Source organism: Dipodomys merriami, unplaced genomic scaffold (assembly GCF_024711535.1).
Source record: "Dipodomys merriami isolate MVZ:Mamm:240054 unplaced genomic scaffold, mDipMer1.0.p SCAF_14, whole genome shotgun sequence".
Lineage (NCBI taxonomy): Eukaryota > Metazoa > Chordata > Mammalia > Rodentia > Heteromyidae > Dipodomys > Dipodomys merriami.
In genome coordinates this window covers 13,398,349-13,419,647 of record NW_027202715.1, presented here as the reverse complement: position 1 = coordinate 13,419,647, position 21,299 = coordinate 13,398,349, and the positions used below count along the sequence as shown (strand labels likewise).

General features: G+C 43.0%; 1 protein-coding gene across 3 annotated transcripts in view; it reads right to left on the bottom strand.

Moving 5' to 3' along the window:
• The window catches only part of Bmpr1a (bone morphogenetic protein receptor type 1A), a 142,905-nt gene extending 123,190 nt beyond the window's left edge, over window positions 1–19,715 (bottom strand). For 2 of the 3 annotated variants that reach the window (XM_070020762.1, XM_070020764.1), the window contains exon 1: window positions 18,834–19,027. The gene's annotated coding sequence lies outside the window, so the exon portion shown is untranslated. Of the gene's footprint in view, window positions 1–18,833; window positions 19,028–19,634 lie in introns of those variants that run through there. The other variant, XM_070020763.1, reaches the window with a different exon arrangement.
• Between the last annotated feature and the right edge of the window lie 1,584 nt (window positions 19,716–21,299).

Sequence of the window (21,299 nt, the reverse complement as noted above, 5' to 3'; positions counted from 1 at the left end):
GGGGTCTTGCTTGTTGGGTGTTCGATAAGCTTTTGTGATGTAGTTAAGATGGTCGTTTTTGAGGTGGGGAAAATTTTCATTGATTATATTGTTAAATAGGTGTTGCATTCCCTTGCTCTGGAATTCCTCACCTTTGTCCACTCCAATTATGCGAAGGTTAAATTTTTTAGCATTATCTGCTTGCTCTTGAATTTCCCTTTGGTTTAATTTGAGTGATTTTTCCATAGCTGTCACTTTTTGGTCCAGTTGGGTATTCTGTCTTCTGTATCTGACACTCTACCTTCCATTTCATTCACTCTGTTGACCGTGGCTTCTATTGTTTGCATGGAGGAAATGGATCCCTTTATGGATTCAATGTTGGTTCTCAGAGTACTGATCTCACCTCTCAATGAGGTATGCATTACCTCTAATTTGGCGTTTATCTCACTTCTTACTGAGGTTTGTGCGGCTTCTATTTTTGCATGCATCTCTTGTTTGATACCCTGTATCTCTTTGGATAGTTCATCCTTGTGCTCTTTCAATTTCTGATCAATTTCTCGCTTTATTTCTTGAGTCATTGCCTCCAGCAACCCTTGGATGTAGCTTTTGTCTTCCATTCCTGCTTTGCTCCCACTGGGGCTCTCCCCTGCATGGCTGCTGGCTTTTGAGGTGAGCTTGCTGTCCTGGGTGGTGGTAAACCTTGTGATTTTTCTCTGTGATTTTCGCATGGAGGTTCAGGAGACTGCTCTTCAATTTTGTTTTGGTGTGTCTGTCTTTGCTTGGTTGCTGATTCTGTATTGGTAGAGAGAGTCTGTGCCTGATCTGGGTTCTGTGGGGAGCCTATTTCCAGCTGCTATTCTGACTTACTTAGGATTCTCAGCTCTCTGCTGTAGATTGCTGGCAGTTCCCGCCTTTGGAAGGGTTGAGCAGCCTAGCCTAGACTGCTTGTGTTTGCTCCTACGGGTGCTCTTGTGAAGAACAGATGCTCTGGATGCACTCTCCCAAATACTGGAGTCTGCTATGGGCTCCTGATGTGTTTTTGTTTGTTTTGGGCTGGTTGTGGGCTTGAACTCTAGGTTTGGGTGCTGTCCCTCAGCTTTTCAGCTCAAGGCTGGCACCCTACCATTTGAGCCACAGCACCACTTCTGACCCTTTTTGCTTTTGTGATGCTGAGGAATCAGATCCAGGGCCTCATACATCCAAGACTATCACTCTATTGCTGAGCCGCCTTAACAGTCTGAGCTCCTGCTTACTATCAGGTGCTGGCAGCCTGTGTTGCCCAATTCCCAGTCTAGGGTATATGGGTGGAGTTTGGTGGGGTTTGGGCTTCTCTTGTCCTGGGCCTCCAGGTCTTTTGTTGTCACAGGCGTGCTTCCCGGGGAGTGTTGTTTCCTGGTTTTCTCCCCTCTGTTGAGGCGTATGCTCAGCTTTTTACTTCAGTTGGGAGGAGTTGGTTGTGTTGTTCAGGCGCCGGATCCCCAGGCCTGGTTCCGGCCCCAGCCTGGAGCGCACTCGTTAGGCCTGTGCTGATGTGTATACCACCTAGGTTATGCAGCCTGGAGAGCACTCGTTAGGCCTGTGCTGATGTGTATACCACCTAGGTTATACAGCCTGGGGGACACAGTTCAAATTTCTTCTACTGTTGGTAGTCTTGACCCAGGGGCGCTGTTCCTGGCTTGGGCATTTAAGCTCCCTTCCAGGGGCGCTCTTGCTCTAGCCTGGCCAGCTGAGTGTGCTCCACGGGCTGGTGGAGCTCTCAAACAGTTCCCAGTTTTAGTGGGTCCTGTGGTCCGGGTGTTGGGGTAGGGAGTCTAGGTCAGGGTCTGGGGATTCCCTCCAGCTCTGGTCTCCCTTGAGGGATACGCTTCCCCTGTGGGGTACTCACCCTGGAGCTGGTTGTTTCTGTGTGGTGTAGGTCGTCAGTTGTTGTTGCAATCCGGGCTGGGTTGGGCGGTGGTGGCTCTGTGTGATTCTTTTCTGTCTCTGCCTCTGTCGAAGCTGTCGGGTCAAAAGTGTCCACGCTCAGGCAGCTTCTTCGCGGTACCTCTGGGGCCCGAGCGGCCCCGCCGGGTCGTTGTGATTGTGATCGGGCGGGTGGTCTGCCGACAGGTCCCTTTGTCGCGCTGCTGGTGCCGAGCGGCTTTGGCGGGATGGAGCCTCTCTGCTCCGGTGGAGAGTGAGGGGTGGGGGTGGGATCCTCGTGGAGACTCCCGGCTGGTAGGTTTCTCTGTTCCTGGCAATCCGCTGTTCTGAAAACAGGTACCTGGTGATCTGAAAGCGGCCCCCTGTGTCTCTGGGGCCCCCGCCGGGCCGGCTGGCCGGCAGCTTGGCGCACTGCCGCATGGCCAGTAAAGGTTGGGGGAGGGGTCTTCGCTTTTCTCTGTTCTGAAATTCTTCTTTTCCTCTCTTTCTTTTTTTGTTATTCTCCGCCTCTGGTTTTTCTCTGAGTGTTCGTCTTTTTGTTGTTGTCGGTCTCTTGGGGAGATTAAGCGTTGGAACTCGAACTCTCTTTTTGGTTGGAGAGAGCTGTGGCGTTTCCCTACTGCCCCGTCGCCATCTTGGTCCCCCCCCCAAAACTATTTTTAAAACTATAAAAAACAGAAAGAGTTTAAGAAAAACACCTTAACTCTTAAAATGCAAGTATTGATGTAAAGAAAAAAAAAAGAATACCAATCAAAAAGTTAGCTACAAAAGTTGAGTACTGGTGGCTCATGCCTGTAATCCTAGCTACTCAGGAGGCTGAGATGTGAGGACTGGTGTTCAAAGACAGTCCAGGCAGGAAAGTCTGTGAGACTCTTTATCTCTTTAACCACCAGAAAACCATAAGTGGAGCTGTGGCTCAAAGTGGTAGATGGCTAGTCTAGAGCAAACAGAGCTCAGAACAGCACCCAGGCCCTCTGAGTTCAAGTCCCACGACTAACAACAACAACAAAAGAAATACAGTTACTAAAACATTCTAATACATTCTAAATATCAATCAAAAAAGTTACCTACAAAAACATTCCAGTACATTCTAAAATATTTGAAAAATGGGAGTTAATTATCAAAAAGAAATCCAGGTTTTGTTTTGTTTTTTGTCAGTCATGGGTCCTGAATGCTGTCCCTTAGCTCTTCAGCTCAAGGCTAGCATTCTACCACTTGAGCCACATCCAGCATATTTTTACTTATGTGGTGCTGAGGAATTGAACCCAGGGCCTCATGCATACAAGGCAAGCACTCTACCACTGAGCCACCTTCCCAGCCCTCCCATCATATACAACTGAGTGACGATGTTTTACCAAGTACCTCAGATACTCCAGCTAACACAAGCAAGTTGCCTTACTCTATGTTAAAAACATGCAATAAGAACAGGCAAAAGTAAAGAAAAATGTATACGTGAATGTAGTATGCATTTTCATCTTAAAATTACCTTATTTCATTTGAGAACTAATGTAATTCAATGGTTAAGAGCACAGACTCTAAAATGGGTTGGCCTGCATTTGAATTCCAGCTCTATCACTGACTGTCTTAGCTGTACAACTGTTGACAAGCTACCTAACCTGTTACCTCATGTGTAAAAAAGAACTGATAACAGTACCTATATCACTATTTCTTTCTTTTTTTTTTTTTTTTTTTTTTTTTTTTTGGTCCAGTTGTGGGGCCTGAACTCTGGGCCTGAGCACTGTCCCTCAGCTCTTCAGCTCAAGGCCAGTGCTCTACCACTTGAGCCACAGCGCCACTTCCGGCTTTTTTCTTTTTGCTTATGTGGTGCTGAGGAATCGAACCCAGGGCCTCAGGCATGCAAGGCAAGCGCTCTACCACTGAGCCAACTTCCCAGCCCCACTATTTCTTTCTTTGGTGAGTTGTTTTGTTGTTTTTTGATGCATGCACTGGGGCTTGAACTCAGGGCCTGAGCACTATCCCTGAGCTTCTTTTGCTCCAGGTTAGCTTCATTTTTTCATAATTTATTGGAGATAAAGTCTCAGGAACTTTCCTGTCCCAGGTGGCTTCAAACTGCAATCCTCAGATCTCAGCTTCCTGAGTAGCTAGGATTACAGGCATGAGCAACTGGTGCCCATCTACACTGAATATTTCTGAAGACTATATACATACATATATACATACATAAATATATAAAATATGATCAGGCTTGGTCCATGGTCCAAGGGAGCTCACCAGGTCCAAGGGAGGGATGAGGGAGACTACAATGAGCTGTCTTAACAGCCAAGCACTTTTTCCTTGTGGTTGTTGCCACTTTCCTGGGTAATACTGACTCTATTTTCAGTGTTAAAGACAACCAGATGATGGCTTTTCTTCTGGAGATTAGAACAGTTCTTTAATAACTGAGAGGCATGGGCCACTGCCATTTTCTCCACCTAAAGATCTTCTTCAGCAGGCTGGGAATGTGACTTAGTGGTAGAGTGCTTGCCTAGCATGCATGAGACCCTGAGTTTGATTCCTCAGTACCACACACAATAAAAAGAAAAAGCTGGAAGTGGAGTCGTCTCAAGTGGTAGAGTGCTTGTCTTGAGCACAGAGAGGCCCGAGGACAGTGCCCAGGCCCTGAGTTCAAGCCCAAGGGACCGGCAAAAAAACAACACAACAACAACAAAAATATTTTCTTCAGCTCAATCCTCCCTCCTAGTTATTTATTTTGGCAGTACAGGGTTTGAACTCAGAGTTTCACTTTTGTTGGGCCTGCTCACTCAGCTGGTGCTCTACCACTTGACCCACACTTCCAACCAAGTTTGTTGCTGGTTTTTGGAGAGGGAGTTATCTGCCTCAGCTAGTTTCAAAGTATGGTGCTTCAGCTCTCAGCCTCTGGAGTCACTAGAGACTACAGACCTGAGCCAATGGTGTCAGTTTCAACCTCTTCTATTTTTTGCTCCCTTTTCCAATAGAGCGATCCTCAAGAGGCAAAAGCCTGTTTCTGAACTAAATGAAATTCAAACGAAATAAATATTGCTATCCACTGCCATTCCCTGTCTACACTCACATTTCTATCTAGTTTCTTTTGTTTCTTGCTCAAACAGACACAAACCAGTCAGCAGCACAGTGATTATTGGAATGGTAACAAGATGTCCTACTTCATTTTTTGCTAGTCCTCCAGGACTGGGGCTTTCTTACATCTTCTCACACCGAGATTTCTTGCCCCCAAGGGCAAGAAAAGGGAAAAGTATCTATACCACTTTCCATCAGGCAAACCAGCCACTGTATGGTGATTCTGCCACCTTACTAACTAAGCTCTGAAAAGCATTCTGACAGGGGCTTTCTTTAGAATATGGACTCATGTACTTTACTTTATACTTTCCTTTGAGGTCCTAGTCACCCATTCTGAGGTAATAAATGAAATCTGTTTACTTCTTATACTTGACCTGGTAAGACAACCTTCATTAGACTCAGAAACTTGGTGTACAAAATAGGACAAGCAACAAAATACTGTATGTCAAGTTGCCAGTGCTTGATAATATACTAAAAGTACTTTGCAAATAGATTATTAATAATGTAAAAAAAAGTGATGCACATTTTAGAAGAAGTAAGTTTAAATTTTAAGGATAAATCTCTACCCAAGCTATTTCTATCATAAGCATCTGTTATAACTAGCATTAAGCTATTACATAGCAAGCACCGTTAAACGCTCAACTACACTCACTCTTCTACTCAGAGTGCCCTGTGAAAGAGGACCATTATTATCCCCATTTCCATATCAGAAAATGAAGTTTAGAGTTTACTCTGTTGAAAGTCACAAACCTAGTAAACAGTACAAGGTACATAGTACAGTAAGCATATAGTAGACAAAACACAAATAGCCAAGATTTAATTAACCCTTTTAGGTATTTCATATCCAGATTAAGGGAAAATCACTTCAATTATTACTAGGATTTCTTTATTCTTTTAAGAAATGAGTAACCAGCCAGGGACCAGTGACTCATACCTGTAATCCTACCTAAATAGAGGGCTGAGATCTAAGAATCATGGTTAGAAACTAGCCCTTACAGGGAAGTCCCTGAAACTTTTTTTTTTTTTTTTTTTTTTTGTCAGTCGTGGGGCTTGAACTCTGGGCCTGGGCGCTGTCCCTCAGCTCTTCAGCTCAAGGCGAGCGCTCTACCACTTGAGCTACAGCGCCACTTCCAGTTTTCTGGTGGTTTATTGGAGATAGGAGTCTCATGGTCTCTTCTGCCCGGGCTGGCTTTGAACCGCAATCCTCAGATCTCAGCCTCCTGAGTAGCTAGGATTACAGGCGTGAGCCACCAGCGCCCGGCTCCCTGAAACTCTTATTTCCAATTACTCTCCAAATATCTCATCACCCAAGTGGTAAGAGACCAGACTTTATAAAAGCACAGAGTGGGTGCCTAGGACCTGAGTTCAAGCCCTAGAACTTGTATAGAAAAATAAAATAAGACCTGGGAATGTGGCTTAGTGATAGAGTGCTTGCCTAGCATGTATGAAGCTCTGGATTCAATTCCTCAGTACCACATACATGGAAAAAGCCAGAAGTGGCATTGTGGCTTAAGTGGTAAAGTACTATCCCTGAGCAAAAGAAGCTCAGGGGACAGTGCCCAGGTCCTGAGTTGAAGCCCTAGGACTGGCAAAAAAAAAAAAAAAAAAGAAAGAAAAATAAGAAATGAGTACCTCTTTGTATAAAAATTAACTTAAGTTACTTTTTTTCCAGTCCTGGGATTTGAACTTGGACTGGACACTGTCCCTGAGCCTCTTTGTGCTCAAGGCTAGCACTCTACCACTTGAGCCACAGCACCACTTCCAGCTTTTTCTGAGTAGTTTATTGGAGATATGAGTCTCATGAACTTTTCTGCTGCACAGGCTAGCTTCAAACCTTGATGCTCAAGATCTCAGCCTCCTGAGTAGCTAGGATCACAGGCATGAGCCATCAGTGCTAAATGAATGACTTTTATCTCAACATTTTTCCTCAATGATGTGCCCAGAAGAACCTGTACAAACTATTTTCCATGCAAATTAATAAGATGCTACAAAAAAAATAGAATAGCCTTAAAACAAATGAAGGCTTAGCCAGGCACCAATGGCTCACACCTGTAATCCAGCTACTCAGGAGGTTGAGATCTGAGGATCAGTTTTAACCCAGCTCAGGCAAGTCCATAAGACTCATCTCCAATTAGCCACTAAAACAAAATGGCACTTTGGCTCAAAGTACATTAGCCGTGAGTGAAAAGTTTAGGGACAGTGCCTAGGCCCTGAGTTCAAACTCCCACGATGGAGGAAAATAAGTAAGGAGGTAATAGGTAGGTAAGTAAGTAAATAAATAAATAAATAAATAAGACAAACACTTGGGATCCATGGGTATAAGGTTCCCAAAAGATCACCACCAAGGAAACAACAAATGTTCAGAATGCATACTATTCAGCACGGTACTGAAGGTGTTTGGTTCATTTTTCCCACAATGTTGTCTTTCAACAAATCCAAATTTTTCACTTTATCACTTCAATTAAGCACATTAACTTTTACCTTGCTTTTTTGGGTACCAGTTGTTTGGGGGGGCATATTTTCACAAAATTAAAGTTAGTAAACAGATCATACAACAAATTAAACAAAACTAACATGGGACTGAAAACCCCATTAACTAAGTTGCATAATTCAGGCACAGGGATTTAAAATGTTTTTTTAATTTTTATATACTTATTTCCACACTTTGTCAAAAAATTGTGTAATATAAATCCACAAATAAGGCAGGTATGTTGTACAAAAAAAGAAATCTTTCATCAAGTGACTAATTTGTTAATTTGTTGTATATTTAAGATTCTTCTAGAGACTGGGATGGTGGCTCAGTGCTGCCTTGCATGCATGAGGCCCCAGGTTTGATTCCTCAGAACCACATAAGCAGAAAAAGCCAGAAGTGGCACTGTGGCTCAAGTGGTAGAGTACTAGCCTTGAACTGAAGGCCCCACGACCAACTGACAGACAGACAGACAGACAGACAGACAGACAGACAGACAGACAGACAGACAGATACACACACACACACACACACACACACACACACACACACACACACACACACACACACACAGAGTTTCCTCTGGTTATTTTTATTTATTTATTTTTGGCCAGTTCTGGGCTGAACTCAGGGCCTGGGCACTGTCCTTGAGCTTTTTTTTTTTTTTTTTTTTTTTTTGGTCGGTCATGGGGCTTGAACTCCGGGCCTGGGCGCTGTCCCTCAGCTCTTCAGCTCAAGGCGAGCGCTCTACCACTTGAGCTACAGCGCCACTTCCGGTTTTCTGGTGGTTTATTGGAGATAGGAGTCTCACGGTCTCTCCTGCCCGGGCTGACTTTGAACCGCGATCCTCAGATCTCAGCCTCCTGAGTAGCTAGGATTACAGGCGTGAGCCACCAGCGCCCGGCTCCTTGAGCTTTTTTATCTCAAGGCTAGCACTCTACCACTTTGAGCCACAGTGCCATTTCCAGTTTTCTGGTGTCTAACTGGAGATAAGAGTCTCAAAGACTTTCCTGCCCAGGTGGCTGGCTCTGAACAGTGATCCTCAGATCTTAGCCAGCTGAGGAAGGTAAGATTACTGGTGTGAGACATTGGCAACAGTTCTTCATAGAGTTTTATTGCCTAACCCTTTTTGAAAAATGTACACACATTAAGAACTTTACCAAAATTTCCCCCTTTAGAGGAAACACATTAATAACAAAAAAAATAGCAATCTTTTATCATTTCTACCCAGGAACTTCCTTCAGCTAGAAATCTAAAATATTTCAATATAATACAAATTTAAAATACTCTATTATAACTATGCTCACCCCAAATTTGTGTAGCTTATGCTTTAGTATATTTTTTAAATAGAAACTAAGTTTCTGGAACTAACCTTTTTATTAAAAACAACAACAACAACTTGTCTGTATATTCCGAAAGCATATTACAGTTTCAATTGCTAAAAAACTACCAAAAAAATTTAACACACATACAACAGTATCACAAGTATGAACTCCTAACTTCAAAACTTAAACTCTACTTTTGTTCCCCATTATTAACAAAAATGTCTATACTTGCAACATTTCAGATATTCTATGTAAGCCTTAAAAAAATAATTGCTCAAAAAAGGAAACAAAAAAGCAGGGCAGAAGAAGAACCCCACTGGTCATGATCCAGTCTCTTTGTTCCTTGCTAGGACTGCCAAGTCTGGAAGAGTGACTTCTCAGCCAAAAGTCAGAAATTCAGTGATGTCATCAGGACCAAAAGCATAAAATGTCCTGCAATTTCAGCAACTGCTTCACATTAAAGTAATGAATTTTTTTTAGCAGAAAAAAATATTAAAGTTAACCAATTCCCCTTTACTTTTTATGACAAATAGCGAAGCTCTAGATGGGTTTTTGTGTGGTAACCAAGACTGCACATCTACTTTGTAGTGGAACCAGCACTAGACTTTTAAAAATAAAACTAGAAGCTAAGCTTAATCATGCTGTTGTTTCTCTGTAATTATTCTCAAATTATCCACAATATGTATGTCTATTACTTTTACTATTTTTAAAATGTAGGTTAAAAATGTTAGCTTGTAAACTATTAAATACTGATAATTGCTTGTGGCTAGCTACTCAGGAGGTTGAGATACAAGGATTACATACCAAGGATATAAGTATCACAGTTCAAATCCAGCCAGCCTGGGCAAGTAAAGTCCGTAGACTCTTATCTCCAGTTAAATACCAAAAACAGCTGGAAGTGGAGCATTCACTCAAGTGATAGTGCACTAGCCTTAAGCAAAATAACATCTCAGGAACAGCATCCAAGCCCTGGACAGGCACTATATATGTAATTCTTCTAGCACAACATTCTCCTTTTCCTTGCTTGCCCCAAGTCTCATATCCTAGACAGGCCAGGTTCTCTTATCACATCACATACTCTTAAAAGTTCCCTGAATTTCCATTATGTAGAATTTAACCTAACTACAATTAGATCATTATTTAATGTCTAGTTTATCTATCTTTACCCAAACCCGAAATGGGGGGTTTGGTGTGATCTGTTCTAGGCTTCTGGTTGAACACACCAGGAGTTTCTGACAAGAGATCCATAGTACAATCCAATTTCCATTGTTCAAATGTACAGCCTATATGGAAACCACACCCAAATGAATTCCTCCAGCCAAGATCTCTGGTCTAACTCCAGATCCATATAAACAATTGTCAAATAGAAACCTTGTTCTGGGAGGTGTTTTTTCTTTCTTTTTGTTGTTGTTTTGTCTTGTTTTGTTGTGGATGCTAGGCTAGGGACAGAACACAGGGCCTTATGCATACTAAATACACACTCTACCACTGAAATACTCAGCCCCCAAAATCTCTATGTGGTTGTTTCAGGGACACTTCAAATTCCTTACAATTAAAACCATACTACAGCCAGGGACCAATTACTCACATCTGTAATTCTAACTACACAAGAGGCTAAGATCTAGAGGATCGAGACTTGAAAACAGTTCAAGCACAAAAATCCTTGAGACTCAATTTCCAAAATAAACAGCAAAAAGTCGGCTGCCTGCCAGGCTCAAGTGGTACAGAGCCAACCAAGCAAGCAAATCAAGCAAGTGCTATACCCTGAGTTCATACCTCAGAAATGCAGCAACAACAACAACAAAATACTATTTTCTTCCATAAATCAGTCAACATCTCCATCTTCCACACCTCAGTCAATAACATGCATCTACCCTGTTTCCCAAGAAGCAGCCCAGGAGTCATTCTTACCAACAGGTTCCTTCTTATTTCCTATGTAGTACCAAGCCCTGTCCACTCCAGGCCCTCAGTATCTTCTATCATCCTACTCTGAGCCAAGATAGAAAAGACTCCCTGAAAGTTCCAATATTTTCAATCTGCTTCCTTCAAAATGCTTCTACAATATCTAATCTCCCAAACTGCACATGTGATATTATTTGTACACCTGGTATACCTTCACCAACAGCAATTATGTAACAGCCAAGCTCCACTCAGACATTACTAGTACAACAAACTTACATCATAAGAAAATAAGATTCATCAGATGCACAAACATATAAAATGAAGAGTAACAAAGTCCACAACATTAAAAAAAAAAAAAGACACTCAAAAATAACTTCATACCTATCCAATGTCTATTCATTAGTTCTACTACTGACCAGACAAACTTGGTTAGGAACTTACTAAGGCCAGCTTAGATGAATTCCACAGACTACCTATCTTCTTAAGCCCATAACTACAGTACTCTTCAAAAAACATTTCTCCAGGACCTCTGAGAAAATCATTTGTGGGAGGCTCATTCCACTAGAATGGTTAAAGAGGATTAGGACCTGGAATGGACAAGGCTTGGAAAATGGCTACACATGAGAAAAAAAGAAAGAACTGGGAAGACAGATTTTTAAGTAAATAATTAAGGTCTCAGTAGCCCAGGCTAGCCTCAGATCCCTCAGGCCCAACTTCCCAAATGCTAGAATTATAGATTACAGGTGTACATACACCTGCTTTTATTTTTAAGAAAGAGGAGTCTTTAAAATACTGATTTACTAAAATATTCAAACACACATCTGCTTTGTATTTACAAAAAAAAAAAAAAAAAAAGTATTTCCTGCATATCACTTTAGCTGGGTGCTGGTGGCTCACATCAGTAATCCTAGCAACTAGGAGACTGAAATCTGAGGATCACAGTTCGAAGCCAGCTCAGTCAAGAAAGTCCATAAGACTCTTACCTTCAATTAACCAGCAAAAAGCTGGAAGTGGAGCTGTGGCTCAAGTAGTAAAGCACTAGCCTTGAACAAAACAAGCTCAGAAGCCCTGAGTTTAAAACACAAGCTGGATGTAGTGACACTGAGCCTGTTTTCACAGCTACTTGGGATACTGAGACAAAAAATCAGAGCCAGCCGGGTGTCAAAGGCTCTTGCCTGCAATGCTAGCTACTCAGAAGGCTAAGATCTGAGGATCAAGGTTCAAAGCCAGCCCGAGCAGGAAAGTCTGTGGGACTCTCCAATTAACCACCGGAAAACCAGAAGTGGCGCTGTGGCTCAAGCAGTAGAGCACTCACTTGGAGCTGAAGAGCTCAGGGATAGCACCCAGGCCCAGAGTTCAAGCCCCATGACCAACCAAAAAAAAAACAAAAACAAAAAAACGGGACCAGAATAGGCAACATAGCAAGACCTCATCTCTTTAAAAGACTACATAAGTCAGGTAAAAAGTACCTTTTTTTGGTGGGGGAAGGGGAGTCAGGCCTGGGGCTTGAACTCAAGGCCTGGCTGCTTTTTGCCTGAGTTTTTGTTTGTTTTTTGTTTTTGTTTTTTTCCTCAAGGTTTACACTCTACCACTTTGAGCCACAGCTCTACTTCCAGTTTTCAGGTGGAACTGGAAATAAGTCTCATGAACTTTCCTGCCTAGGCTGGGTTCAAACTGTGATCCTCAGATATCATTCTCCTGATTATCAGCTAGGATTTCAGGTATAAGCCACCAGTATCCAGCAAGAGTACATTTCTTTTTGGACAATGTCATCCCTTTCCTTGCTCTCTGTTTTTCCCTCCCATCACAACCCACAAGTTCTATAGCTGGTTTTCAACATAATGTTTAGTGAGTACCACTGTTGCATTTGTTTACTCTTTGCTCCATTTCTATGCCCTCTTATCCTCCCAAAAATAAGGGAACAAAAAGAAAAAATAAAAACAACAACAAAGAAAAACCTCTTATTCCCACTTCTTGGCGTTCATTTGGATAAATATATATTTTTTTTTAATTTTTTTTTTTGTCGGCCATGGGGCTTGAACTCTGGTCCTGGGCAATGTCCCTCAGCTCTTCAGCTCAAGGCGAGCACTCTACCACTTGAGCTACAGCGCCACTTCCGGTTTTCTGGTGGTTTATTGGAGATAGGAGTCTCACGGTCTCTCCTGCCCTGGCTGGCTTTGAACAGCAATCCTCAGATCTCAGCCTCCTGAGTAGCTAGGATTACAGGCGTGAGCCACCAGCGCCCAGCTGGATAAATATTTTATATGATTAGATGCACAAAAATAAACACATTTAAAATAAATAGTCAATTCTCCCAATCTGGGATACCACTACCCATCCATCATCTATGGGTAAAAAGTATTGGGGGGCGGGGGTGAGGGAAACAGTATCGAATACATATGGACTTCAAAAGCAATCCTCTAAACAATACAGTATAACAGCCACTTACATACTATTTACATTGCATTAGTGTAAGTAATCTAGACATGACAAAGGTCATATTCAAAATATGAGACCAAATACAAGCAACATGTGTATCCCAAGATTTTGGTATCCACTAGGATCCTGGAACTAATCCACATGGAGGACCATTTATCACAATTATTAATGATAATATATAACTACTAAAAATTTTTATTGTTGTTGTTCTGGTCCTGGGGCTTGAACTCAGGGCCTGGATGCTATCTCAGGGCTTTTGTCCTCAAGGCTAGTGTTCTACTACTTGGGCTATAACTCTATTTCCAGCTTTATTTATTTAGTTAGTGGTTAACTAAAGATAAAAGAGTTTCACAGACCTTCCTGCCTAGGTTGGCTTCCAACTGCAATCATCCTGAGTAGCTAGGGCCACAGGCATTAGCCACTGCAAAAAAAAAAAAAAAAGTTTTTTTGGCCAGTCCAGGGGCTGAACTCAGGGCCTGGGGCACTGTCCCCGAGCTTCTTTTACTCATGGCTAGCACTCTGCCATTTGATCCACAACTCCACTTCTGGTTTTTACTGTGTATGAAGAATCAAACCCAGGGCTTCATGAATGCTAGGCAAACACTCTACCACTGAGCCACCTTCCCAACTCCTTCAATTTTTAAATAATCTGTTCAACTGGCCATCACACCTCTCCCAAAATTCTACCCTTACATACATAGTCTCTGCCATTTTATGAAAATTACCAGCTCTTTCAAAATGTTTAAGAAAGCAAGCAAAAGTAATTAGGAGGGAAATATAAAAGAGGTAAGGATCAAGTACATTCCAACCAGACTTGCCTACTAAGTTGTGATGAGAGACTGACTCCATTCAAAAACAATATTCCACTGTACTGCCTAACACTTTTCATTTGTTAAAGAGATTTAAAAAAATTTTTAATAACTTTTTGGCTGAGCACTTTTTAGTCTGAGATTGGGAAGAGCACAGTTGGCAGGCTAGCCTTGGCAGAAAAACCCAAAAGGATCCAACCACACAGAGAGAAACCAGGTATGATCGTGCATGCCTATGATACAATCAAATCTAAAGTAAGCAGATTTCAGCAAAGACATGCCCCCCAGCAGGAATGAAAACATACTGCAAAAGTAACTAGCAACAGGCAGGGCCAGAGGCTAGCTCCACTCGTGGAGCCTGAGGGCCTGAGCTCAAATCCCAGTAAAAACAACATTTTAAAAATTAAATAACTTTTCACAGTAACACAGATCTAAGTCACTTGCTCATGAGTTTAAATTCTCTCCAACACCTAAAGGACAAGAGTTTGGGTTTAGGAAGAGAAACTTTAGTCATCAACTCTAAGATGCTTATATTTTTCATTAACATCTCTAAAATTAAGATGCACCTTACAACATATGACTCCTTATAGCTAGAAACTTTTTTTTTGTTTTGGTGGCAGTCCTGGAGCTTGAACTCAGGGTTGGGTGCTATCCCTGAGGTTTTTGGCTGGGACTCCACCAGTTGGGCCACGGCTTCACTTCTGGCTCTTATGTGGTTAATTGGAGATTAAGAATCTCTTGGACTTTCCCAGGTTGGCTTTGAACTACAATTCTCAGCTCTCAGCCTCCTGAGTAGCTAGGATTACAGGCATGAGCCAACAGCACCTTGCTTAATCTTCTAAATTTTAAGAGTAGAACTGACCTAGTAAATACAAAGCTTGCAATATTAAAGAAGGCATTATAAAAACACAAGCTCAGTAAAAGGAAAGTAAAGGGTTTCTACTTCTAAATTCAGACAAAAGCCATTTTCCTTTCTCTCCACAGCTTCCCTACTCCAAAGATCTAGAAGTCAGGTCAAAACAGTGCAACAGCACTGCTTGAATAGTTGCTTTTCTCATGTATATATTTTAATACGCAACAAAGTCAGTTGCAGACCTGACTTGGATCTAGTAGTGGAACTAATATTTGTATAAAAACTGCTATAAAAAAAAAAAACCAAATGACTCAGAGACTGCACACTTAACTTGCACCTATTATTGTACATAAATTATACCTCAACAAAGTTGACTTTTCCAAGGGCAAATAAGTTTAACAATACTACGTTAAAAAGAAAACTATAGCTGGGTGCCGGTGGTTCACACCTGTAATACTAGCTACTCAGGAGGATGAGATCTGAGGATCGCAGTTTGAAGCCAGTTTGGGCAGTAAAGTCCATGAGACTCATAACCTCCAGTTAGTATCCAAAAAAAGCCAGAAATGGAGCTGAGCCTCAAGTGGTAGCGTGCTAGCTTTGAACAACAATAACAATAAAAAAGCTCAGGAACAATGTTCAGGCCGTGAATTCAAGCCCCAGGAGCAGCACAAAAATAAGAGAAAACGAGAGATGGAGGGGGAAAAAAAACCCTAAAATTGTAGAAATTAAAGAAAAAAAATCTGAAAATCAAACGCAAAATTGTAAGAAAATATAAGAAATAAATTTCTAGAAAAAAATATAACATTAAAATTCAGACCAAAAAACAGAAAACTTACAATAATTTTTTTAGCAGTGACATTTTTGTCTATTTTTATTCAGAGAATTACCACATGTTTAGTAGCTTGTATTCCTCACTATACATTTGTCTAGGATTTGTTAAACCAATTCTCATTAGAAGCCAACTGGCTTTGCATTGCTCTTCCAATACCATTTTCTACTGCTAACTTACAATGTATATAAATTAATTGAAAATGGCATACATTTACATTGCCAGAGTGTTCATCGCACAGGAAGGAGGCCACAATACAATAATTTATTAAATACATTGAAACGACATTAAAAATCCTCTCCAGAAAAATCTAGGCCTAAATGTTATGAATAAAGCCTGCAAGCCAATCTCAACTGCTTTTGAAAAGAAGAAAAGGAAAGTTGCCCAACTCATTTTATGATTCTGTTATAAACTGCTACCAACACAAATACTGTCCCAGAATCAGCAGGAATAAAGAAGAGTTACAATATTTTAAAGCAGAATCAACAGATGCTGGCTGCAGACAAGTCATGATGGAATGGGGAAAAGTTTGGGTTTGGTACAACATCAACAGAAATAGAAACACCAGAGAAGCCAATCTGGTAAGAAAGCGCTCAGTCAGAACTAGAAAAACCAAGTAGTTACCCAGAAAGCAACTGAAAATTAAGACTCATATACAGAAAGAAAATAAAAAACAGAGATCTTAGAGAAATATTCAGAAAGAAAGATCTGATTAATAATCTCAAGGACCTAGAGACATTTAAAAAAAAAAAAGTAATCTGAAAAGTGAAACTTAAAAAACTCAAGGGGGAGGGGGAGATGGGAAGGGATAGGAAGGGGAAACAAAGAAGGAGGCAACAGTGCTTGATAAGAAATGTACTCATTATCTTGCCTCTGTACAGTATTTTCACCATAAAAAAATCATAAAAATAAATAAATAAAAACAAAGCCATTAAAAAAAACTCTTAAGAGGGAAGAACAGAAGGCTGGAAAGGGTTGAAGAATAAACTTAACAAATCACAAAAGCTCCCATTTCCCCTAGTCTACGCTACTTGTCTTCCATATGTCTCCCAGATTAGACTTTAAGCTCCATGAAGGCAAGAACAATATCTGTAAAAGCATCCTTAGGCTTTGCACAGTGTGCTGGAATTCAGCAAGTATTCATAAATGAAAGTATACATAAATGAAAGCCAAGGAAAAGCACTTCAAGAATGTGAGGTCTGGCTAGGTATGCACTGTAGTACAGTGAGTGCTTAGTATGTACAAGGCCCTGGGTTCAATCTCAACCACCACCACCACCACTACCCTCCATACACAGAGGAAGAGTTCGGCAAGAGGACTGAAAACTGTTATATCACACAGTTCAATAAGAGGACTGAGAAAGGATGTTAATTAGAATATATTTCCTTTATGAAGATGACTTCAATCAACAAATAAGAAGCCAATAGATGACCACCTAGTTCAGAGAGGAAAAGTACTTTGACAGTCTGTACAAAAGGGATATGAATGAATTTTAATGTTTTTAATTTTATTTAATTTTTACTTATTTAATTTTTAATTTTATTTCAACTTTTCTACTTTGCGATTTTTCTTTATTGACCATGAATTACTTTTATAAGGAAATTAAAACTTTTCAAAATGTTAATATGATTTGAAAAGAAAAAGCAACACAACTTGAGAGAATAACAAAACTTAAGGTTTTTTGTAAACTGAAAAAAATCTTAAGTATATTTGGAACTGACAGAAGCCAAAGAGAATAGAGAATAAGGCTCCACGTAGTGAGGAAAGCAGAAAAAAAATGAAGCAAGGTGTTAAGTAATAAGTGGACCAAATATGTTATATATTATATTTTTATATTTTCTATTATGTATGAATTGTGTGTCTCTTTCCCTGAAAGTAAAGAAGCAGATGGAAAAAGGAATTCAGTAAAAGAAACCCCCACTGGATACTTTAATATTTTCAATAAAGGGTGAGAGTTAAGTGAAGAAAGTTAAAAAGGTTTGAAATGGACTCCAGAGAGACTGTGAATAGGAAAAAATGTTGAATAAAAAAAAAAGTACTGGTTCTTTTAAAAATGCATTCCAAATTTCAATCAGCTTTTTATATTCTCAGCCTATTCTCTACTGCCCATACTGTAGCTTTAAACTTAAAACTCTAAATAATTCTGGTTCACCATCTGTTTTTATTTCAACTGAAAACAATGATAAGCATTAAGTTACCTTCTTTTAATTCAAAGTTAATCTCTTCTCACAAGTAAACACACCACGGAGTTTTCAAGCAATAGAATAGTTCAAGTTAGAATCACTGGAAATCACTCCTTTGCAGAGTTTTGCTTGTTTGAAAACACTCATGAATACAATGTTCTGGGTTCAAATCCCAGCTCACTGATCTATGTGATTTAACCTCTCTGGCATCTCGATTTACTCTTCTTAAAACAACGAGGAATGCAAATAACCAGGATTGGTAAATGACGTGACACAGGTGTCAACTTCGTATTGAGGTACTCAGGACAGTTGGTTAACCCTTTAAAAAAAAAAAAGCAAGCAAACAAACAAAAAACCTACCACACTTGAACCAGATTAAAACTCGAAATGGTGCAAATCACAGAACGCCAGACCCTAACACATAGCATATTATTTTTCTTTCCTGACGCAAGTGCATTTTTTTTTCTTGCCAAACCTTTCCACTAGGAGTCTGGAAAGGGGGCGGGGGAGGGGGGGGAGGAAGGGGGACATGCAACCGAGCACACAAAGTTTTCCGAAACTGAAGTGCAGAATCACAACAGACAGACATGGCAGCGGAGGCCGTGCCGGACAACAGGTGAGCCGACACTCGGGGACCTCGGGAGAAGCCCGGCACGGTCCCCGGGGCCAACCGGGAGGGCGGACCGGAGACAGCTCCTGCCCGACCACCGCACGCCGCACACTCCGTTCCTTTTCCTTTCTTGCCAAAGCACCCCGAGACAAGTCCCGACTACCAGGCTCGCGGCTGTGGGGCGCCCTTCCCATGGCAGGATTCCAGAAGCGTCCATGGAGCGGCTTTCGCCCTCCACCGCCTTTCCCCAAACTCGGCCGAGCCCCAGGAGCAGGCGAGGAAACAAAGAGGGGCCGAGCGGCGGGACCCGATCGACGCCGGGCGCCGGGATCGCGCGGCCTCACGGGCCGGCCCGCTTTGCCCCCTTCTCGAAACTTCCCCGACCCGCTCCGGCCTGCCGCCCCGCCGCGGCCGGCCTCGCCTCACGCACGCACTTTCCGACCGACCAACTCACCGGGAACCCGGGGAACTCATCCTCCAGCCCTCGGCACCGGACGGGCGGGCGCGGCGAGCCTCGGGGGCGCGGCGGGGGCCCCGGCTCGGCCTCCGCCCTCAGCGTGCAGTGGCCCGGTCGCCCCTCGCGAGGATCGCGCAGGAGCCGAAGCCTTCCTGCCAGCCCGTCCTCCTCCTCCTCCTCCTCCTCCTCACTCTCCTCTCTCTCCTCCTCCTCCTCCTCCTGCACTAGGCCGGCCGACGGGTTCCAATCTCGGCAGCCGTCGCCGCCTCAGCCGCCGCCGACGCTCGCACGCGGGGGAGGGGCCGCGCGGGTGCAGGGGCCGGGGGGGGAGGGGCGGCCTCTGAGGAGAGTCGGCGCGGCCCGCGCGCACGTGCGCGCGCACGGAGATGGGTGCCCGCACGCGCCGCGCGCACGCGCGCTCCCGACTCGCGCGCCGGCTCCGCCCCGCCCCCACCTCTCCCCGGACGCGAAAGGAGCCGAGCGTGCGGCGGAAGCTCCCGAAGGTGAGGGAGGGGTGGTGAGCGGGAGGAGGGCATCCACGAAGCCCGGCGCCCCGCTGCCGGGGAAAAGAGCCAGTCGCCGGCAAGGGGGCGCCGGGCGGCTGTGAGGAGGGGGGCTTCTCCTCTGCGCCGGCCCTCCGGCCCCTCTCATGGTGGTAGGGCCTCTCTAAGGAAGGCGAGTCGGGCAGGCGGACGCGGAGCGCCGACGACGGGGTGTGGCCGGGGCCCTTCCCCCCCCTCCTCGCCTCACGCCCAGCCCCGACCCTGGGACCCTCGGACCCTTCTCGTCCATGCTCACTCTCCGCCTCAGCGCCAGGTAGCGGGTCCGAGCCACAGGAGCCTCTAGACGGCACCAAGGTGGGGAACGGCCCCGTCGTGGTAGTAGTCGTCACGACAAAGGACAGAAAAATGTAGTCACGCCGCATTCATTGTGCACCCACCCACCGCTCCCGGGTTCTGGCGCTGGGCTCCGGGCCAGCGAGCCGAGGAGGCGCAGTCTGGGAGGTGGAGGTGGAGGTGGAGGGCGCGCAGGGAGGGATGCAGGGAAAAGCTAGGCGTTTCCCGGTCGCTGCGGCAGATCCCGGGCGCGCACGGATTGCTGTGATCTGCGATCCTGTGAATTCCAGAGGCATAAGATAAGAAAGGAACGAACGGCGGGAGCCCAGCGGAACTGAAGTCAGCGCTCTATAAATACTGCTCTCAATCTACCGTGGGCTCCCTCTCTCCAAGTGACCTCGAATACCCTCCTGAGTATCAGTCCTTCCATTTGGAAAAAAATGCAGATAATTGTCAGTACCTCTCTTGGCTTCCATTTCTCCTGAAGGTATGTGCAAAATACTGTACAAAGTCTTCGATGGCCTGTACGTAAAAGAAGAAAGAGACGGGCCCTCCCCTTTTAACCAAATGTGACCTTAACAACCTCGTTCATAATTATGTCAACAATTAAGTCACTTTACATAAGGTACTTCAAGTCTCTTTTTAAAATATCAATATTAAAACGGTTCAAAAAAAAAAAAAAAGAATGTGCCAAGTGCTGGTAAGTTGTATTTACACACATTTTGCCCCAAAGAGATGTCTAGATTCCAAAGTATTCTCTAGTAATAATTTTGGTGTTCATATTTAAATTCCCTTGTATTCTTGTCTTTTATTTTTGTCCCCCCTTTCACCTTTGTCTTTAAGAGCCACAGATACCCTTGGTAATTCCAAATTGTTTTTCAGTTCTGCTTTCTATGCTGAACTTTTTTTCTGAGCTCCTTAATTGTCTCAGATTTGAGTGTCATCTATAATAGTATCTTGCCCTGGCCCAGGAATATGATACCAGAGACTTTTTGCATCAATACAAATCTGTCACTATTCTTTCTCGAGTTTCTTACATATTATTCTGCTTAAATTTTAGGTAAACTGTGAGCTAGTTTTCCTCAAAGACAATCAGATTTACTGGCCCAAGATCCTATGCTAAACAGAGAAAAGCATGGCAAGTGGTTTATCATCACCACTACAGCCTAGTTGGATTTTGTATTAATGAATCAGTCTATAAAATAGCCAAGAATCTCAGATTAGAACTTTAATGCAGCCTCAGGTTTTTGAAATGTACAAACTGGTGTTGCTTGGCTTATGTTAGATGCCATTGAAGGGAGAACAAAATGAAATATCAAATTTGAAGCTATATGTTTGAGTTTCTGCCAAAAGATCTCCTTTTAAATATTTGAGAATATAAACTGACATCCTTTTGCTCTTCTTTGATAAGGCCTATTTTCTGCACAGACATAAATCCTTAGTGTATCACAGTAGGCAACCTGCTTCCAGACAACTGAACTGAGTTGAGCTGGCTATGGTGTTGTCTCTGGTTCCTGGCATGTATATGCATGCCAGCCTGTTTCTCCGGTTTGCCTGCCCACTAAATGAACAGAACAGCTAGAACGCCCAAGGAGACATCTGGGCACGTATAGTCTGGCCCCCAAAG